Source organism: Chinchilla lanigera, unplaced genomic scaffold (genome assembly GCF_000276665.1).
Source record: "Chinchilla lanigera isolate Chin_1 unplaced genomic scaffold, ChiLan1.0 scaffold00081, whole genome shotgun sequence".
NCBI classification, from domain to species: domain Eukaryota; kingdom Metazoa; phylum Chordata; class Mammalia; order Rodentia; family Chinchillidae; genus Chinchilla; species Chinchilla lanigera.
In genome coordinates this window covers 1,521,071-1,528,132 of record NW_004955482.1, presented here as the reverse complement: position 1 = coordinate 1,528,132, position 7,062 = coordinate 1,521,071, and the positions used below count along the sequence as shown (strand labels likewise).

Below are 7,062 nucleotides of genomic sequence, written 5' to 3'. Positions count from 1 at the left end.
GGATTCTCTGCCTGCGACAAGCCGGCACACGCCCCGGCAGTGTCTGAATCACCTGAAGGACGTCCCTCCCCACGCCCCTAACTTCACATTCTCCAGGCAGAAAATGCTCTTTGTCGGTCTGTCCCTGGGTCCCTTCCTTGGCTCCCTGCCCCGTTCCTGGCTGCGCCCTCACCTGCCCCGGGCGGGCGGCAGCGGCTCCTGAGCTGTCTGCAGAGCCCCACCTGCGAGCCCTGCGGGCGGGCGCGGCAGCGGCAAGTCTGATCGAGGCTCCTGCTGCCGCCTCCTGGGGGCTGGCGCCTCTGCCCGCACCTGGGCCAAGACCCCAGGGCCCTGCCCCGCCAGCTCCTTGATCTCCCCCACTCACCCAAGGGTCCCCACCTCACTGGGCCAAGCACCCTTTCTTGGGGCACCCGTATTTGTCGGGGGTGGGGGCTGGGGTGTTTATCCGCCTAGGGGTCTGTGCGCCCTGCCAGACCCTGAGCTCCCTGGGCGAGGGAGAGAGGATTGCATCTTGTAACCAGTAACCCAGGACCCACTCACAGAAGATCTCTGTGCATGTTTGTTGAGTGACTTGCAGATCAAAATCCTACATCAGCACTGGATGTGCCCTGGGTATGTGGAGACACTGAGGACAGAGCCCCAGATCACCTTGTTCGCCAGCGCTGCTATGGGAATCCCGGGTGACCTGCTCCTCCCAGAGCTGTCACCAAGGGCTCTCTGAGGAGGCAGCGAATGCAGCCGAGAGAAGAAACAGTGAAGGAGCATTCTGGAAAAGGGTGTGTGTGTCCCAGGGCCCATGGCTGGAGCCTCTGGGTGGTGGGGACGAGGTGGCAGCCAGGCAGGGCCTGGCCTCGGAGCCTGTGGCAGGGTAGCCGAAGGCTTTAGTCCCCAACCCAGGAGAACTCAGCAGGCTCTGGCTGGAGTTTGGGGAAAAGATGGAGAAATGGGAAGGGGGACCCTGAGTCCCAGTTCCAGCGGCCACGTCCAGATGGGGCACTGGAGGTCCAGGGCCCAGCTGAGCTGTCTCACTGTGTTTGTGGGAGGGATGGGGAAGGTGGAGCCCTCTAGGTGACGTGCCCGCGTCCCAGTCACTGCCTGTCACTGAGTCAACACCAGCACCCACGGTGAAGGACAGGAGGAGGAGGGCCCAGCGTGGCTCATGGCTCCAGGGTGCAGTGCATGCTCCGGGCTCCAGGGCGGGAGCAGCATGGCAAGGAGGGCCTGAGCCACAGCAGCCAGGGAGCAGGGAGCAGGAGGAGCCGGGAGAACAGAGCACCCCTCTCCAGCTCACTGCGGTGACCTGCTCCCACCAGGCCCTACCTAGCAACGAGCTCCTCACGGGGGCTTCCCTGCAGCGCCCCTTGACCAGCCGCCCCCCAATACAGGAGACTGGGAGGACATCGCAGACCCGAACCTCAGCAACCAGTAGGACACAGGAGCCGGAGCTAACACCCAGGCTGCTGCGGAAGCCCTGGGACTACTCAGCAGGAGAAGCACCGTTGTTCTCGCTGTGACCCTGGGACCTTCGCGCAGAGGCCAGAGGGAAGGAAGGCCCGTCGAGGAAGGTCGGGGGGGGGTGACGAGGCATGGGCATTTGGGGAAGTAAGAAGTCCCCCAAAAGCGTGAAACTCCGCAGGATCCTGGGCGGAGAGAGAGGTGGCCGCTAAGTGGGCCAAGGTGAGGTCGCAGCACGGGTCCCGGCAGTGTCTCTGCAGCGGGGAGCAGGCAGCCCAGGCGGGACAGACCGGGCTGGGCCGACAGTCACAGAGCAGACGTGAGAGGTGACAGGGTCCACCCTGCACTTCCGGCCTCCGAAGGACCTCAGGGCCCTGGTCCCCGGCGCGTCCTCACGGAGGGGCCTGGCTCTCAGGGCGCTTGTCCCCACCAAGTCAGTGGAAATATCAAACAGGAAGTAAATCTCTGCCTGTTTTTCAAAAGCAAAACTTTGTGGAGTGGTCTTTGATCTGCAAATGTAATTAGCATTAGAATTAGAGATGTAGCGGATATTTGTCTAAAAGCATTAATTTAAATCCTGGCCCAGTTTTTTCCCTTATCAGCTCTCCGTGGCAGCGGCGCCCGTGGCGGGATCGGAAATCGGAGGGGAACCGCGGGTCTGCGCTGGAGGCAGCTGGGCGGCGCGTGCCGCGGTGGCCGGCTCGCTTGGCGCATCATGCCCATGCGGAGATGCGACGGCGCGGGGCTGGAGCCGCAGCTCTCCGCTCTCGTCTTCTCGCTCACATCCAGCCGGGCTTCCTCCGGCCACCGGGCTCCCTTCCCTCGGGCTTCAGGACTTGCTGTGACACGTCGTGCGGTGTGGACAGGAGATGACTTCACAGCCAAAGCGGGAAAGTGAAATATGTGTTAAGCTCTCCCTCCTTCTCTGTCTCTCTGTCTTTCCCTTACTGGGAATTAAACCTGGCGAGCCCTGAACTACAAAAATAAATTCTGTCTTTGAGATAGGGTCTGGCTAAGCTGTCCAGGCTGGGCTTGAACTTGCAATCCTCCTGCCACAGCCTCCCAGAGTGCGGGCGTTACAGGCGCATGCCGACACGCCTGGTGGAAAGACCCGTTCTATCATTTTAAGTTAAATTCCCCTCTTCACCCTCAGTGCTTGTCGGCCAGAGTGGCAAAACACCAGGGACCGCATGATTGGGCCCCAGAATTCCCTTCCTGTTCTCCCCTTCCCCGCGGTCCTGGAGGCTGGAAGTCCAAGCCCACGGTGTCCCGGCCGGGTCCATGCGGCCGAGGTGGGCGCCTCCTCCCGGTCCGCACAGCCCGCCGCTGCTGCATGTCTGCACCCTCCCCACTGTACTGGGCTGAGGCCTGGTGCCCTTTGACTTATTCACCTCTTTGCAGGTCCTGCTCCAGAAGCGGCCACACGTGTCCAGGGCTGGGTCTCAGCATGGGCCTTGGGGGCTGCCTGCTGCCCCCAGGTCCTGTCCGACTCAGGCCACAGCGTGCCTGGATGCCGTGTGTCCAGAGCGGACTCAGAGTCCCACAGCCTCCGCAAAGTCCCAGTGCCCGCACCGAGCCCCCAAGGGGCACTGTTGTCCCTGGCCAGCGGGACCGGGCCGCCTGGGTCTCCCATCCTCCTCCGCCACAGGCCAAGCACACAGCTCGTCCACAAATCCCACGGCTCCTCCCTGGGCTGCTGGGTGCAGGGCTTGTTGGAGGCTCGGGCCATTCTGGGGCCTCCCGCTCCCCGCACGGCATCCCCCCACCCTGCTGTCTCATGTGGACCAGCGCTGCTGGATCACAGCTGCAGAGGGGAAGCCATCCTTCCCAGTGCATCCCAGCCAGCTGTGTGGGGACAGGGGCCAGCCACGCTGATGGAAGAGGGCTAGAGCGAAGGCCTGGGACGGATCCAGGCCAGGACCCAGCCTGAGAGGACCCACAGGAGCAGCGGCGGGATACACACCACGAGACACAGGAAGAAGAGAAGCAAAACACAGCAGCAAGAGAAGACTGGCCGGTCAGGGGCCCACGCGGGGACTCTCCTTCAGTTAGTGACCGATCAGGCTGCTTGCTCTTCGCAAAGTCGGCTCTGCTCAACCTGCTATTTAAAATATGGGTAAAGCCCTGCAAGAAGGTGGCAGGCAGCGCCCCGGCCGGAGCGTCCAGGTCCAGCACCGAGGCGAGGTCTCCTCATGTGGGCGGTGACGTCTCCCTAGGACTCGGGGCAAACAGGAGCGGACCCATGCCAGCCAGTGCCGCCGCGCCTGTGACTGCCCGGACCTGACTGCTGCACCCTGGGACGGGGGAGCAGGAGCCCTCGGTCAGACGTGCGTAGAGGGAGGACGATCGTGGCTTGAGTGTGCATGTGTGCACCCCTGTGAGTGTGTGTGTGCTTGCTGAGAACATGAGTGAGCACGTGCACAGAAGGTCACGTGTGTGAGTGAACATGCAGGAAGAAGCATGTGTACATGCACACACATGTATGTATGCACGAGCATGAATGTATATGTGAGCGATATGCGCATGTGTAAGAGTACATGTGTATGAATGTGTGCGTGCCTGCATGTGTGTGCACGTGTCTGTGTGTGCACGTATTGCTGTGTGTATCCACGAGGGTCTGAGTGTAAATGTGTGTGTGAGCGTTTGTGCACGAGGGTCCCCCTCAAGGTCACCATCCTGCTTCTCACCTGGCCCCTTGGGGCGCTGCCCTTGCCCAGCACGGGGAAGTGAGTCCCTCCGCCTGCAGGACAGACACAGGTGGCCGGGATGAGCTGGGATACCGCTGGGAACACGCGGCCAAGATCCCTGGGACTGAGCTGGCGCTACGTGTCCTGGGGAAGCACTCGCCGTCCACACAGTGCCAGAGGGGGACTTGGTCACCTGCAGCTCGTGGAGTGATGCCCAGGAGGCCGGCCCGGGGCAGACCGTCCAACCCCATCCAGAAGAGTTTGCACTGTGCTCCAGGAGAAGGGTCCTTACCCGGGCCCCGCAGAACAACACGGTGTGGTCTGACACACAGTGACCCGAACGTACTCAGAGAATAAGCACAAACTCCCCACTGTGTGATAAAGACAAAGCTGGTGGTGGCCTTGTCCTGAGGCCTGGGAGCTGGAGGGCGGTCAGAGACCGCAGGTCAGGGCTCACCAGTCCTTTAGGGCTCACAGTTAGCCTGCAGAGACAGACTCACTGTCACCACAGGCGGCGGACCGGACAGGCGGGCGGGGGCGTGTGGGAGCTGGGGATGCTGGGTGCCAGCTGGGCCTGCTGTCGCTGATGGAGGGCATCGTGGCGGGCAGGCAGGCATGGGCGCTGCCCGGGGACTCCTGTCCCGGCCCTCGCCGCCTTCCTCTCCTCCACCCGCAGCACCCTGCTGCTCACCCAAAGGCCCTGCCTGCCTCTGCATCCCGTAATAAAAATAGGCCAGGCCAGCCGCGAATTCTATGAGACGCTAGAACTGTACTCAGAATGAGCTGAGGACCAGGGGAAAAGCACTCTCCATTGTCAAAAAGAAACGGTTGGTAAGGCTTTGATTTTTTTTTTTTTCCTTTAAAAAAAAACACTAGCTACTTTCAAAGTCAGGAGAGGGAAAAAATTTTAACACAAAGAAAGAAATAGCAACAGCAGGGTGTTGTCTTGCTTGGTGCCCTTTAAAATTCCAGCTTCGAGATATGCTATTAATTTCCTCCTTTCTCTTCCTGCAGGAGGTTTTGAAAACGACCCATCACGCCCCACACCTCCGGGCGGATCACCCTGCAACCTCTCGCCACGTGGGGCGTGGGATGGCTGGGAATGCCTCCCCGTCCCAGCCCGCTCATCCCGCCCCCGCCCCGCTCATCCCGCCCCCGCCCCGCTCCGTGGCCAGAGCCCTGCTGCAAAAGGACACAGACGGGGGCCCCGCACCTCCTCGGCCACATAATGTGGGGACGAGCGCGGCGACCCCAGAGCCAGTGGTTATTGTGAGCAGGTCAAAGCCCTGAATATCAATAGACTCCTCCCAGCTCTGCGGCCGCCTCCCTTGCAGGATAGGAACCGCTGCACGGCGGCCTCACCTCTGCCCGCATCTTCCCAGCCCGCTTCAAAGGACACTGTCCACGCGGAAGACGCTTTAGGGAGGAAAAAAACAGCCACCGTTACACAATTACCCGAGCAAGTCCGCACTGTGCTTTAACGGAGGAGGACAGACGCCCTGGCTCAAGTGAGGGAGGCTTTCAAGACGAAGATCTAAACCCGGAGGTTTAGAATGGGAGCGTCAGAAGTCTGGCGGTCCCAGCGTGCCTGGCCTGTTCTGCGCTCCTTGAAGCCGACGGAATCGATGGACGGGTCAAGCTCGACCACTCACCCAACCGCTGTCAGATAACGGCGATGAGATCCCACACTAATGAGCCGTGGGCTTTGCAGACGGCATTACACGGAGGGTTATTTCAGAGCCCTGACCTGTCATCGGCCACCTCTCCAAGTCCCACACACAGCCCTGTCCTTGTCGAAGGACAGCACGAAGATGCCACCCACCGGCCTGGTGAGAGGGACCGAAGTCCAAGGGGCCACCAGGGCCCAGAGCTGGAGGAAGCCGACCGTGTGGGACAGACGCACGGAATCCAAGACGAGCGCAGACTGCAGCCACTCTCACCTAAAGGAAAAGCCAGTCCCTTCGGCCTGTTCTTCGGCACTGCCCACAGCTGTCAGGGTCTCCTAAGGTGACCCGCCGATGACATCACAGGTACAGCCAGGCGAAGGACAGAACGGCTCAGGGCCGCCTCCCTCCCTGAGCACCAGGGCTCCCACCTCCCACCCGTGTGCCTGTGTCGTCCTGGGCCGAGCTCACCCTGTCACTGTCCCTCCTGTGGGACCGGGAGGGGCCGCAGCACCCGCCTCTGTCTCTGAGCCCTGGGGTCCTACCTGCCGAGCTGCCACGTTTTTATCTTCTTAACTCTCCGCTTAGATGTTTATTTCAGGAATTTAAAACCTCACGACAGCAGCTCCGAACACTTCCTCGCCTAGGTCACGCTTTCTCTCCTCGCCTAGGTCACGCCTAGCCATCCTGTCTCCCAAAATACCTCTTCCTCTAAATTTTTGCCCTTTATCTCTAAACCAAATGGCATGTCTCTGACCAGCACTCTCAAAGAACTCCAGGCACTGCTGACAGTCACTGATTAAAAATGTACTACATTTATATAAATACACATATAGAGCGCTTGTATGTGTACCTACGTGCGTATCGGCACCTACTTGCCATCTACCTCTCTAGCTGTATCTGCCCATCTATGACCCACCTACGCATTTATCTATCTATGTAACTATTATCTATCACCTACATACCCATTTAAGCACTTAGCAAGCACCCCCTTGTGTATTTACTGTCTCCTGCGTCCACCCACCTGTCCACCCACCTGTCCACCTGCTCCCTGCCCGCCTCCCGCTCCCCTGCCGTACCCAGCGTGCAGCTCTCGCGGAGTCAGTGCGTCCATCTGGACCTCTCCCCGCCCAGCGCCCAGCCCAGACTGGGCTGATGAAAACTGCTCAGTAAAGAAGGGGTTCGGGGGTGTCCAGGCCGGGCCAGCCCTGGCTGCCCATTCTCCTCCTCACTGTTGTATAGCAAGGTGCGAGGCC

General features: G+C 60.6%; 2 long non-coding RNA genes across 3 annotated transcripts in view; both read left to right on the top strand.

The window, feature by feature from the left end:
• LOC102004481 overlaps positions 1-2,426 on the top strand; it is a 3,167-nt gene extending 741 nt beyond the window's left edge. Inside the window, exons 2-3 of one of the 2 annotated variants that reach the window (XR_263819.2) lie at positions 578-776; positions 1,386-2,426. This is a non-coding gene — a long non-coding RNA (uncharacterized LOC102004481). Of the gene's footprint in view, positions 1-567; positions 777-1,385 lie in introns of both variants that reach the window. The other variant, XR_001230959.1, reaches the window with a different exon arrangement.
• Positions 2,427-2,466: 40 nt separating this feature from the next.
• Positions 2,467-6,635, top strand: LOC102004280. Its single transcript, XR_263818.1, has 2 exons — positions 2,467-4,973; positions 5,157-6,635. It is a non-coding gene; the product is annotated as an uncharacterized LOC102004280 (long non-coding RNA).
• The last annotated feature ends 427 nt before the right edge of the window (positions 6,636-7,062 follow it).